This window comes from Rousettus aegyptiacus, unplaced genomic scaffold (genome assembly GCF_014176215.1).
Source record: "Rousettus aegyptiacus isolate mRouAeg1 unplaced genomic scaffold, mRouAeg1.p scaffold_m13_p_9, whole genome shotgun sequence".
In the NCBI taxonomy this organism is placed as follows: domain Eukaryota; kingdom Metazoa; phylum Chordata; class Mammalia; order Chiroptera; family Pteropodidae; genus Rousettus; species Rousettus aegyptiacus.
The window spans coordinates 14,128,228-14,143,631 of NW_023416312.1; positions in this window are offsets into that span (position 1 = coordinate 14,128,228).

Below are 15,404 nucleotides of genomic sequence, written 5' to 3' on the forward strand. Positions count from 1 at the left end.
TGTTTTAGACCCCTTGTTTCTCAGTTTTTAATGTGCATACAAATCTCCTTGGGAATCATGTTACAAAGCATATTCTAATTCAGTAGGTCTGGGTTGAGGTCCTAAAATCTGCTCCCAGCTCATGCTGGACACTGCTAGTCCATAAGATCATTATTTGAGCAGTGAAGCTAAACTTTAGAAAGTCTTTCATATTTTTGGGCACTACCCTTACTTCCTTTTAAACAAGAGTCATGTTGAAGTAAGACAGATTAGCCGAAAAGTACCACAGTTACAACTTCTTTGGGATGTTAAAAATTTTTAAATAGATTTAAGAATGATTGAAGTATAATACCACAGAGATAGTTGTTGAATATCTTTGTAAATAAAGATTTTATTACTTGCTTTTAAAAGCCCTACAATAAGTGCTTGCGAAGATCGCAATTATAGACTTACAAGATAAATAAATTGAAATTCTATATATGTTGTGGGTACTTAGGACATGGAATAAAATCTTGGTGACAATATAAAACTCAGATTCCAAAGCTTAGAAGTAAGCAAAGATGATATAAAATGGAAAACTGTTAGATGATTCAAAAAGTGGTTACACTTAAGTTACAGATAGCATTTCAGTTATCTACTGAAAAGCAAACCATCCCAAAATTTAGCAGCTTGAAACATAACCTTTTATTTGCTCAGGATTTGGACATTTGGGCCAGACTTCTTGGGGATGCTGTGACTCTGCTCCATATAGCATTGCTTAGAGTCACCAAGCATCTGGAAGGCTGGCTGAAGCTCTTATGTCTAAGATAGTCTCTCATCTTTAGTCTAGTTTAAGCTTTATTACAGCATGGCATCTGGCTTCAAAGAGTGAGCAGTCAAATAGGATAAACCTAAATATCCAAGTGCCTATCAAGCTTTTTTGTATCACACTTGCTCCATTAGCCAAAGCAAGTCACAAGGCCAAGCCCAGAGGGAAAGGAGATTACACAAGAGCAGGTGGTACTGTATAACATGGGTCACAGATTTAGCAGTGTACTACTGATGATGTCAAAGATGTACATGAATACTTGAGATAAATTTCTTTCATGTAATGTGAATTAAAAAGGCAGTATACCTAAATCAATAATATTTATATCAATATGTATTTATATAATTAAGTTATTTAAATATGTCATGTGGAGATTTGACAATTTCATCTACAGACTAGGGTATTCACTTTTTTCCAAACTTTTAAAATATCTTCTCATTGGAAATAAAAGGTGGAATGACTTATATTCAGGGTTCCTTTATAGACTTAGCTGTATTATCTAAGACAAGCTACTGAGCTTCTGTTACCTCATTTCTAAGACAGGGATTATATTGGCTGTGAGATGGCGGTAGGGATTAGGAGGAAGTCAGTATAGAAACTAATTTAGGAATGAAACCAAAATATAGAGAAGCAGCTCTGTATAGTAGAAAAAAAGTATTATTATTATTATTTTACTTCATGTTTCCAGGTCTCCATGCTACAAGGAGATTAAGGTATATTATTTGAGTCTGGATGATTGTGATAATGGGATAATATTTGTAAATGTTATTTACTATTTACACAGCAAAGGGCTCTGTAAAAGTAAAGCATTATTATGTAATTTTGGGAAAAAGCTTAGAACATCTTTGTTTTAGCCTTGAGCATAATCACACTATGCTATTTTAGGGCAATGATGGTTATATCCATCTCCTCCTTAATAAAAGCATTTGCCAGAGTGCGTAGTCAATATACATTCACTTGCTAGATTGAAAGGAGATGTCATGAGACTTAAATTATTATATATTCATTTTCCTATTGTTAGAAAACAGGAAGCAATGATAATTTTTGTGCTCTCATTGAAGTGCAATTTAGAAACACATACACACATAGAAAGAAAATTTTTAAAAAATATTTCTACCATGAAATTTCCTTTAAATGCTTAGTCACTTAAATTAACTCATTGCTTATAAAATAATTCAATTAACCAAATAATATATAAACATTAGTATTGACAAAAGAATCATGAGGACATTGATATAGTCTTTAATGATTTTTTAAAATTTTACTTTCAGGGTTTTAATGCATTTCTTAGTCAAATAAGGTGAAAGGATGCTGTCAAATAAACCTGTTAGGAGCCATTCAATTAATTTACACTTAACTCAATTAAATCTTCATTATTACTGAATAATGAAATGACCTCTGATATAGTTGGTAATAAAAAAGGGGATGTTTTCAATTTGAAGTATAATGGAGTTGACTTTTCAAGAGCAAGTAAATATAAAATAAAACTTATTTATGTTTATGTATTAAGTTTTGTAAAGTGACATGCACACATGGATAACATATATTCCACATCAAAGACTCGAAATTTAGGAGCAAAGAGTCCTTTTATGTTTTTTCAGTTATTTTTCTACCACTGTTTACATTCCACATATTTATCCTTACACATCCTTACTTGATTCTCTCATATAGCATTTATTATTAATCCTTAAAACTTGCATATGAATTTCATGTGTACTTTTAACTTTTCATCACTATTTAAACATAGAATAAAAACAGGATACAATATAAGTTTGGGAAGATTAAACCAGTGAAAATAGTCAAGAACAACAGTTTAGTAATATCTCAATTGTATTAATATGATGCTATGTCTTTACTATTTTTATTCTTAAATTTATTTTAAAGGAAAAGTAAATAATATGAAACAAAAGAAAACCTGTTTCATGTCAAATAAATGATTCTTTTTTATAGAAGTTATCATATCCTAAGAGTCTTTCAGACTTAATAGATCATGGAAAACAGTTAAGAGACTGGAGTCATTACATTTTTAACCATGTTTCAATTAAGACAATATTGATTAACTTTCTGCTATGAAAGATGAGAATATCAGTGCTCACTTTTTCCCACACATTCCTTGACCTCTGTTATTTTTACATTAACGAGATTTATACATTTGACATTGTATTCTTTAACTTCCACAATTATTTCATATTAATTCTACTATAAAGTGATTTAATCATTGGTTTTATCCATTCCTTTCCAGAGATCTTCATTTAAATTTTTTCAAATGTCTGAATTTCAATAATTGTAATAAGATGTGAATTAATTCCCCTCACCTCCAAACAACACAAAACAGAAATGTTTATGGGTGTTCTCCTTAGTTGTTTTATGATTGAAATTGTTGCTTGATGCTACAACAGTTCCTTATCTGGCAATATTTTTCAGTTAAATTTTCCATAGAAATATGTGGCCATTGGTCTGGATTTTTCTTCTTCAAAGGGATTTAATTTTTCTGCATGGGTGACTAAAAATTATTTTTTATGCTTTAATTTTAATAATTTAACCAGAATATGTCTCAATGCTTTCTGGAATATGGTATTTTTTTAAACTCTGTTCTTTCATATCAGGGAAAATTTTTTTCATGTTTAAATTCTTGTTAATTTGGATTCTTTACTTCAGTACACAAGTTAGTTTTATTTTTAATTATAGTTGTCCACCATTTATGTCTATTAGTTTTACTCTGTTTTAATTCCTTTGGCTTTAGTTTTATCTGAATTGACTATGATTGTTTCAGACATCTCTCCATATTAATAATTCCATTTTCAGTCATTTTAATTCTGTTCCCTTTAGGATATTTATTCTTATTGGTTCTAAATGGCATTTGCTTTGTTCATAATATATTATTTCTTAAGATCTGCAATCTCCATTTTAATCTTGTATTATTTAATCATCTCATTTTGAGCTCTACTTTTATTGAACACATATGTTATTTTATAGTGCAAAACATAAGTGGGGAATTACCTTCTCTCTTGGGCTATGTTTTATTTTAAGTTGAGTAATTTATCTTTTGCATTACAACCTCTCAATCTGTCTTTCTCTCTCCCTCCTTTTTTCCATAGTTATCATGATGTTACTTTTCACCTTCTTGGTGTTTAGGAAACTCTACATCTGTTTTTTTTTCCTGATATTGTATAAGACAACTTTTTAACTCCATTCTCATCATATCAGAGACATGTTTGTTTCACTCTGAGTTGCACTTTGAAGACAGATTACATATTGCCTCCTTATTTGACCCCACCCCTCACCCTGACCTGCTCCCATAACTTGAGATTATAGGAGGGGAGGGAAAGTTCAGTTCAAGCACTGATTTGTCTTTGTTAAAATTTCTTAGACTCAGCTCAATTTTGTGAGAGTTTATTAAATGTCTTATTAGAGTTCACTTCTCTTTGGAGAGAGAGAGAGAGAGAGAGAGAGAGAGAGAGAGAGAGAGAGAGAGAGAGAGAGAGAGAGTGTGTGTGTGTGTGTGTGTAACATAAAGGAATAAGTCTGTCAAAGATAAAGAAAACTGGCCATGGATTAAAGCAGTAAGAACCTATTTTATTTAGTAACTAGAGACAGTAGGGAAAGAGCTGAACTCAATTCTGATTTGTGCAGAGGTGATTGGGTGTTTTTAAAAGGAGGATGAGGGAGGGGGAAGGGAGCAAATATGGCAGAGGTGGCTGAAGTAGAGTTAGGAAAGTGAAAAATTATAAAGGTTTGGTCAGTGTTTGTAAACTGGCAATTATCAAAATTAAGATTCTATCCTCCCACAGAGGCTGGGGAACAGAGGTTTATCCTTCCTGATGGTTACATTTCAAAGAAATGCTTTCAGGTCCTTGAGAAGGACACATCTGAGTTATAGGAGAAATACATACATCTCAAAAGGATAGAAGGACTCACAATTACAAGCCCTTTAGTGAAGTAGGTCAGGGGTCTATCTTTAGACGTTGTCTAGAAGAAACAGTAAATTCTTTAGACAACCCTGAGCTTCCCATACTGGAACTAAAAGGTGGACTTCCTTAAGCTGCTAGAAGCCATGGTAGAATTGGCCATGTCTTTTAGTACAGGATTTGGATGGAGTGTTGTGCTCAGAATTTGTGCAGTTCTCAAACCTCAGTATTTAAACGCTCTCAATTTGATGAGTCCTGGAAATTTCATTACCATTAGAAAGGGTCAGCTCTGTGTTTCCCTTTCTTATTTTCAGTGAGCCTTTTCTCTAAATCCACAATCAAAAGGTGGAAAAGATAAAAATACTTTTCTATTTCCAAATTTGGGTGAGAATTCTCAGAATATTTTTAAATTTACCAGTACCTATAGCTCCTCGGTGGTGGGGTGGGGAGTGGAGTAAAAGTCATGCCTCACAGAGCTGATATAGAATTCTCTTTTTCTTTTTTGGCTATCATCTTGGAATATGCCCTTGATAATATTGGACTTGTTCTGATCCCTGCGCTCCCAGAAAACAATGATTAGGAAACCCTCCCACCCTTTTGTGATCCCATAAATGGCTGATTGCAAAGGGTCAACCTGCCATCGCATGTTTTAAGACAAGACCCCCTTCTACCTTTCCTCAATAACTCCTTTGTCTTATAAAAACCCCAGGTTTTTTCCCCATTTTTTTTGACAAGTTCTTCTAACAAATGTTCTTCCTATTGCAACAGACTGAGTACTATCATTGCCTTAGTGTGTTTTGTCTTTCACATCTCTTATACGTAGTATTACTACTTTTTAAGGTTTGGTGTGTTTATTTACTTAGATATTGGAAGAGAGATTAGGTGATGAAGTATCCTTCTACCAGCTTAAAATAAAATCAAGTTGTTGCATTTAAACCTTTATGTCCTAAATCTACATGTTGGCAAACAACATTTGAAGATGTAATGCAAACCAGCCAGGCAACACAAACCGTTAGCCTGGACCATGTGTTACTAAAATGAACTTAAGTCTTGTGAATGATGAGGCACTCAAGCATTCAACTTTTAGCGATACAAATACAATGATTTAATGCAATGAGTCTCAAAAATGGAAGGGCAGGACAACTTGGGGAGAAAGCAATAAATATCACCAAAGAAGGTTTTTTTCATGTATTAGGAAAAATGTGATTCACATTCATCTCTCTCCTCTCTTCCCAGCTTATCCTTCCCCTACTACAATGGCCTGCTTGTGGTTTCTATAATGCTGCTACCTCAGAGACCGCACTTTGTTATGAACTTGATGTTTGTGCCCCCCGCCCCCCCCCCCCCCCCGCCAAATTCATATGTTAAAATCCTAACCCCCAACGTAATGGTATTAGGAGATGAGTCCTTTGGGAAGTGATTAGATCATGAGGTGGGACCCCCTTATAAATGAGATTAGTGCCTTTACAAAAGAGGCCCAAGAGAGCTTTCTCATTCTTTTTGCTCATGTAAGGACACAGCAAGAAGTGGGCATTCTTTAAACTATAGGGCTCTCACCAGACACCAAATCTGCTAATGCCTTGATCTTGGAGTCCCTGGCCTCCAGAACTGTGAGAAATAAATGTTTGTGTTTAAATTAGTCTGTATTATTCTTGTTATAGTGGACCAAATGTACTAAGACACACCTGCCCTTTCCTCTCCTAGAATGCTCTTTCGCTAAATATTGTCAATATTGACTTAGGTAAGAAAAAATTTTGAACTTTGACCCACACCTTCAGTCTGAATCAGCATACAGACCCTCCTCAATGGCCCCTACTCTCTTTTCCTCTCCCTCTAGCTTATCTTGCCCTTACTGCAATGGCCTGCTTATGGTAAATACCACAAGCACATCTCCACCTTAGAAACTTTGTACTTACTCTTACCCCTCCTTAGCATGGAATGCTCTTCCCCTTGGTATCTACATAACTTGCTCCCTCTCTTAATTTCTATGCTCAAATTTTACCACTTTAAAAGGCATTTCCTTCTGCCATATATAAAATCATGACATTTCCCCACAATGAAAATTCCTTTCTCAAATACTCTTTTTATCTAATACATAGTAAGGACTAAATGAATGTTCATTGAATACATCTTTTGCATTTATCATCTGTCTTTCCATTTCTAATACATCTTCTGTGAGTCAAACAAAGGATATTGGAATGATTATGCATTTAAACTGGAATAGTATATCCTTACCCCTTAAGTCTAATCAAAAGTAAAACTCTAGAAATGAACAATGATATATAGAGGGGATTTATCCTTAATGATGATTTAAAGTTTATAGCCAAAATCTAATTTTTAAATTAAATTTATTAGGGTAATATTGGTTAATAAAATTATAAAGATTTCAAGTGTACAATAATATATCATATCTGTGTTGCAGTGTGTGCTCAAACAGAACATCTCTGTTTGTAGGCGAGTATCTAGATAGTCAAGAAAGTGATAGAGGATTCTATTCAGTTTGGCTTTCTCTATTCGGCATATTAATTTTTCTTCTGAAATTACTGATATTTTAAGATTTTTTTTCTAAAACTTGAAAAAATCATAGTGAATGAAATTCTTCTTGGAGCGAAGGAAAAGCAGGTGACATTTTTCTTTCTTCAAAGAAAGAAAGACATGGCCACTCATGTTAAGTGTAGTGCTCTTTAATTACAACTTTCCTTGAAGTAGAATACTTTTCATCTGCATTTTTGAAGTCTTTCTTCACCTTATAGTAAATTTTACATATTTTATAAATAGTAAATACATCATTTACAAAGTTATATTAATACTTATCAACCTAAAATTGTTATGTAATTCCTTATAATTTCTATATTGATATCAGTAGTAATTCAAGTCCTGAAAACTAAGAAGCAAGATTTTGAAATAACTGCATCTATTTTTAAGGATTTTATTTTTCTCTGAACAAACCTGTTGTAGGAATTAATGAGGACATTTGTAATGCAATTTGTTCTTCCGCAGAGACAGTATTATTTCTTAAAGGAGGAAGAATAAGATATAATTCTATTCATTAGTTCCAATTCTCACAAACGTTGTGAAAAGAACTCTCCAGACAAGGGTTTATAGAAATATTAAATAGATAAGAGATTTATATCCCAAAGTGATTGAAGATATAATATGGGCTATGATTATCAACCCTTAATGGGACTTGCCATTCAGGAATATAAATTCTATATAAATATGAACTAACTAAAACCTTCAAACTACTCTTATTATGAAACCCTCAAGTGCTTTGGCCTTTGTTTAAAGTTATGGAAACTAATGATCTGAAGGTAATAGATCATTGGTTTGGAGACCATTTCTGGTGGCTGTATATTAACTGGCCATGGATTTTGGCCAGTTAATATACAGCCACCAGAAATGGTCTCCATAGTATTTTAAGAGCTTTAAGGAGATATAGCTTTCATACTCTAAAATTCACCCATTTTACTGTGTATGATCCAATAGTTTTAGTAAATTAACAGTGCTGTATAACCATCTCCACAATTCAATATTAGAAGTACCCACCTCTCCGAAGGTTTTCTTGTTCCAATTTGCAGTTAATCCCCAACCTCCACCCTCAGTCCTAGGTAACCATTGATGTTTTCTGCCTCTAAATTTGTTTTTCTAAACATTTTATATAAATGAATTCATACAATATGTAATCTTTTGCATTTGCCTTCTTTCATTTGGTGTGAAATGTTTGAGTTTCATTTGTGTCGTAGCATGTATCAGTAGTTTGTTCATTTTGATTGCTGAGTAATATTCCACTATATGAACATACTACATTTTCTTTGTCCATTCACCAGTTGATGGACACTTGGATTATTTCCAGTTTTTACTATTATGGACAAGACTGCTACGAGCACCTACTTACATGTTCTTTTCATAGACCTATGTTTTCATTTCTCTTGGGTAGATTCTTAGTAATGCAATTGCTGGGATGTATGGTAAGTTTATGTTTAACTTTTTAAGAAAAAGAATTGCTTTCTAAAAGTGGCAACCACCACTGCATGAGGGTTTCAGTTTCTGTATATCCTTGTTATCACTTAGTATTTTCTGTCTTTGCACTATAGCCATTCTAGTAAGTGTGAAGTGGTATTTCACTGTGGTTTTAATTTTGTCTCCCTAATAAGTAGTGATAATCACCTTTCCACTTGCCTATTAGCTATTCACATATCTTCTTTGTAAATATGTATATAATTTTTTGCCCTTTTATAAAGTGGGTGTCTTATTTTTGAGTTGTAAGAATATATATATGGATAAAAGTCCTTTATCAGATATATGATTTGCAAATATTTTCTCCCAGCCTGTAGCTTGTCATTTAATTTTCTCAATGTTCTCTTTTGGATGAGAAAAATTTTCCTTTTTATTAAGCCTGATTTATGATTTTTTTTCCATTTATGAATGCTTTTTTTGGTCATAGCTAAGAACTCTGCCTAATTCAAGCTCAAAATTTTTTCTATGTTTTCTTCTAGAAGTTTAATAATTTTAGCTCTGAAATTTAGATCTACGTTTCATCTTGAATAAATTTTTATGTATGGATGTAATTTTTCTCTTAATTTTATTTTTGGATTGTTTGTTGTTAGTATATGGAAATACAAGTGATGTTTTTATTTACTCTTATATCTTGTCATCTTGCTTTTCTCATTTCTTAGTTCTAGAAGTATTTTTGTTAATTCCTTTTGGGTTCTCCACAGAGAAAAAAATTTCTACATAGACAATTATGTTATCTGTGAAAAAACACAGCTTTACAGCTTGACTTTCTTTCTGACCTGAATTTTTTATTTGGTTTTATTTTACCTTATTGCAGTAGCTTGAACCTCCAGTGCAGTGTTGAATGGAAGTGACGAGAGCAAACATCTTTGTCTTGTATCTGATCTTAGGAAGATGGCATTCTATCTTTCTCGATTATGTATGGTATTAGCTGTGGAGTTTTCATAGATGCTTTTTATCTCTATTATTATTTGAAGCTGCTGTAACATAAAATATATGTTCTTGTCTCAACTCACTTTTCTCTCATCTTTAAAATTATCTGTCAATGCCAGCTCAGGCAGTCATCATGGAATTTTCTTAAAGATGGGTAGAAATTTGATGAGAGGGAAAAAGGATGCTGTTACAAGGCCAATGAAACAATATTACTAAAGCCCAAATGCTTCTTTTATATTTGGGTATATATCACTGTAACAACTTGCTCTTTGCTCTGTGGAAAAATTTGAGTGACTTTTGAAGGAACTTAAGACTTTTTAGAACACTATCTATAACACTGGATTTAGTCATGTGCCACAACTCTTCACTGAATATTATATAAGGTAGATTTATTTAATCTTTTAAAAATTTATGGTTATATTTTAAAAATATAAAAATATTTGTTAGTTATAAAGCCAGTAAACAAGGCAGACATGTACAACATTAAATGATTTTATTTACTTTTATAAAACTAAGACTTTAATACATGCAGACACATACACATGTATAGAATATCTGTAATTATTTCGTTATTGTTTATATCTATGCTTAAAATATCTATTTCAAATGGCTTTAAATGATGACACACTTTTCTTTTAAATCGAACATTATATAAGTACATACTGTGAAAAAAGAGTAGACAATGCTATTTGTTTATACAACATTCGTTCTCATGCTTTTCTTATGAAGACAAACTCTTTTACTCAGGATACCCTTGTGCACTTTAATAATACATACTTCTCCAGGCTCTTTTGTAGCTAAATGTGGCCTTATAACTTACCTCTCACAAACAAGACAAAGCAGAAGTTACTAGGTGGGATTTGAGGAAATTACTTTCCTGATAAAAAGGAAGAGTCTCAGGTAGCAAGCAAATTTGCTCTACGACTTTCCTCATTTCTTGCTGCCTAGAATGTAGACTAAATTCTTATAGGCAGAGCAGCCATCTTTGTAATGACAAAGACTAAACCTGCACATCAAGAGATGCAGAACAAGGAGCAGGAAGCATCTCAGTTCCTTGAACAGCTATACTGCCTCCTGTTTACCCATTTATTGAGCCCTTGTTTTTTGAAAAGAAACAAACATACTTACTTAAGATTTGGTTAATTACCACAACTGGCCCTCAGTGCCCCAGTCTCCCTTTCCAGAGGTAACTACAACTAGTTGTTATTATTGTAGCTTTCCAAAGAAATGTTATTCATTTGATTCCATTTTAAATATATATTTTTTATTTTCCAATTATAGTTGACATAAATTACATTAGTTTCAGTTGTACAACATAGTGATTAGAATTTACATAATTTACAAAGTGATCACCCAGAAAGATCTAGTACTCATCTGACGCCATAGTTATTACAATATTATTGACTATATTCCTTATGCTATACTTTATATCACAATGACTATTCAGTAATTACCAATTTGTACTTCTTAATCCCTTCTCCTTTTTCACTCATGCTCCACCCCCTTACCATCTGGCAACCATCAACATTTTCTCTGTATCTATGAGTTTGTTTCACTTGTTTGCTTTGATTCCACATGTGAGTGAAATCAAGTGACATCTATCTTTCTCTATCTGACTCCACTCAGCACAATACTCTCTAGATCCATCCATATTATTGCAGATGGCAAGATTTCATTCTTTTTTATGACTAATATTCCATTGTATGTATGTACCACCTCTTCTTTATCCATTCATGCATTGATGGACACCCAGGTTGCCTCAATATCTTGACCATTGAAAATAATGTAGCAATGAACATATAGATACATATGTCCCTTTGAAGTAGTGCCTTGGGTCTCTTCAGATAAATACCTACAAGTGGGATTACTGGGTTCTTGTCTCTTGTTATAGCCTGTGTTTTAAAGTCTGTTTTCTCTGGTTTAAGTATGCTACCACAGCTTATTTATTTATTTCCATTTTCATATCTTTTTCCATTCCTTTACATTTAGTCTGTATTGTGCCTTTCAGTCTGAAGTAAGTCTTTCGTAGGCAGCATATGGAAGGATCTTGTTTTCTTACCCATTCAGCCACCCTATGTCTTTTGATTGAAACATTTACTCTATTTGCATTTAAAGTAATTGTTGCTAGATATGTAGTTATTGTCACTTTATTACTCATTTTTTAAATCCTTTTTTCTTCTTAAAGGCATCTCTTTAATATTTCTTGTAATATTGCCTTGGTGGCGATGAACTCCTTTAGCTTTTTCTTGTCTGGGAAGCTATCATTCCTTCAATTCTAAATGATAGCTTTGGTGGGTAGAGTAATATTGGTTACAGATCTTTACTTTTCATCACTTTGAATATTTCATGCCAACCCTTCTGGCCTGCAAAGTTTCTGTTGAGAAATCAGCTGCCAGTCTTATGGGGTGCTCCTTTGTAGGTAACTAATTGCTTTTCTCTTGCTGCTTTTAAGATTCTCTTTGTTTTTAACTTTAGACATTCCAAATATAATGTGCCTTGGTGTGGGCCTCTTTGGTTTCATCTTTCATGGGACTCTCTGTGCTTCCTGAGCGTCTGTGTTTTTGTTTGTTTGTTTGTTTGTTTTGTTATTTTTGCTAGGTTAGAAAAATTTTCTGTCATTAGTTCTTCAAATAGGTTTTCAATTTCTTGGTCTCTCTCTTCTCCTTCTGGTACTCCTATGATGCAAATGTTGGCACACTTGAAAATATCCCAGAGGACCCTTAAACCAACCTCATTTGGGGAGATTCTCTTTTGCTGTGGCTGTTCTTATTGGGTATTTTCTGCTACCTTATCTTCTAAATCACTGATTCAGCCCTCTATTTTATCTGATGCACTATTGATTCCCTCTAATGTATTCTTCATCTCAGATACTGTATTCTTTATTTCTAACTGGTTCTTTTTTAATGTTTTCTATCTCTATTTTTATGTTTCTTATCTTTTTGTTGAATTTCTCCCTGAGTTCATCTACTCTTCTCTTAAGATCATTGAGCATCCTTATGACCAGTGTTTTGAAGTCTGCATCTGGTAGGTTGCTTGTCTCCATTTTGTTAGTTCTTCTTCTTGAGTTTTGTTCTGCTTTTTTTTTTCATTTGGGACATGCTTCTTTGTCTCCCTATTTTGGCTGTCTTCCTGTGTCTGCTTCTATGTATCACTTAGGGCTGCTATGTCTCCCAGTATTTTTAGAGTGGCCTTATATAGTAGGTATCTTATGGAGTCCAGTGGCACAGTTTCCCTGGTCACCTGAGCTGGGTGCTCCAGGTGTGTGTCCCTTATGTGGGTTGTGTGTGCCCTACTGTTGTAGTTGAGATTTCGTTATTTTCACATTAATGGGAACAACTGACCTTTGGGCAGATTGGTTTTGATAACAAGCCGTGACTACAGTAGAAGAGCTGTTGTGCAGAGACTAGCCCTATGGAGCAGGATTCGCTTTATAAGGCTCTGGCGCATTCCCAGTCTGGCCTTTGGTTGTGTTGTTTACAGAGGCAGCCAGGTAGTGCTCTGGCTTGGTTAGAAGCTGGCAACCAGGCAGGCTATACCTGGGACCTCCTGGGAAGGACATGTCACAGGCCAACTTCAGCTGGAGCCTGTGCCCTGCCTTGGGCCATCTGGCATGAGCCACAAAGCAATCGAAGATGGTCATCACCTGTGCTGGACTTGGAGGTGCCTCGAGAGGCTAAACCACAAACTGAAGCCAGCTGCTGCCAGTGCCGGGCTTGGGGCTGCTCGGCAAGTGATATAAGGCACGCTGAAGCCAGATGCTGTTTGTTTGGGTTTTGAAAACCTTTGAGAGATTTTAGGAAATTCTGCAGTAGTTTGTATGGAGAAGCTACTGGAAGTGACTTGAGTGGGCAGGGTCTTAGGGAACAACAGGGCTGGGTTATGGAGACTCAAATACTGTAGCTGTCTGTGTCTGCACACTGAGGAGTGGGGAAGGGCTCAACAAAATAAATGGATTGTACCAGGACTTCTGTCTAGGAGAAAGCTGCCCCTCTAGCTCTTGTGCTGAAACTAGACAATTCAGTTCCTCAACTTATGTCCCTGGTGCCTTTCAAGCTGTTGCCCCAGCATTGGAGCTCAGAGCCAGTGAGTCCTTAGATGAGTGAGTCCATGCATTGTCCCTTTAAATGGAACACCTGGGACTCCAGCCATCTTTCCTCTCATCCTTCCACATTATCCATTGGTTTTCAGATAAAAGTTGTGGGGACTTCTCTTCCCAGCAATGGAATCCTTGGCTGGGGAGCCCAGTGTGTGGCTGGGACCCCTCACTCAAGAGGGACCTCTACAGCCAAGATACGCCTCTTGATCGTCAACCACCATATACAGGTGTGGGACCAGCCAATTACACATCTCAGCCTCTCCTATGAGTCTCAAGTTGATTTTTTCTGTATGTTCCTTAGTTGCAGGACTTCCATTAAGCTAGACTTCAGTGATTCTCAATGATGGATGTTCTGTAGTTTAGTTGTAATTTTGATACGGTTGTGAGAGGAGGCGAGCAGAATGTTTACCTACTCTCTCATCTTGACCAGAAATCCATTTGATTCTATTTTGAGGAGCAGGTAAGAATTTTATTTACTTCAAATTCCCGATGCATTTTGAAGACACTGGATTATCTATCAGAAATATTTACTATAACTTAAATAGTATCTATTTTCTCTATATAATTTAAAATGGAAAGTATATCAAGCAGTTATACCTTAATTTGGAATATTATCAATATGTTTTCTATTACCATTTTTTTTATCTAAAAGGAAGGTCTAATGAACAATGATAAAATAGTTGACAACTCAGAAAATTTTTTTCAAGACCACAATCTTTGGGAAGAAAAATCTAGTACTGACAAAGAAGTTGACAAAAAATATATTAGTTGTATAATATATGTGACTTTAAAATATTTTAGTGACAAAGATTTGTTACTTCTTATGAAAAAAGTAGCCCATTTCAGACTAATTTTCTTACAGAGACAAACTATACAGACTAAATAAAATATAGAAAACAATTTGGTGAAAGCACCAAAGAGTAACCAAGACAGACAGAATAATAGGAACCAAGATTCAGGAAAGAAGGGACATGAAATGAGACTGGACATACATTTGCTAAATGCTTTCCTCGATAGGCATTTGTTTATCTTCATTCAATCTAGAGGCCTAACCAAATATAGTGACCTATAACTTGAAGATGTCTCACTAGGAAGGAGAGGCGAACATTGGAGTTCAGAGCTACAAAGACAATTAATACTTCAGGTGCCAAAACCTCAAAATATGAGAATATCAAAAAACTCCGATCTGCAGAGTTGTTGATTTACACTTAATATATCCTTGAGAAATAAATAGAGTGAGGAGCCAAGAAACCAAGAAAAAGAACAGCTGCTAATCACCTATAATGCCAAACAAATTTTTGAACAGTCTCACAGTGCTGGGGAGAAAAATATTGGAGTCTAGGGCCTCTCAAAGGTTACACCCTAGAAATAAGGGAAACAAATCTAAATCAGTTCCCCAAAGCTTAAAACACAGCCTTTAGTTATATCAATATATAATGAGATTGAGATGATCTACTTTGATTCCAACACTGTTTTTCAAAAGAAAATTAAATTCATTTAGTGGTTGGAATTTCACCGAAAATTATAACTCTTTCAGGAAATAAGACAAAAATGATCAAAAGAGATGAAAATTACATATAAATGAAACAAATGAAAGCAATATTGGCTTTAGCAGACACTGATAAAAAAAAAATCTATGATTGAGAGACAGTTCAAGATTGAGGCA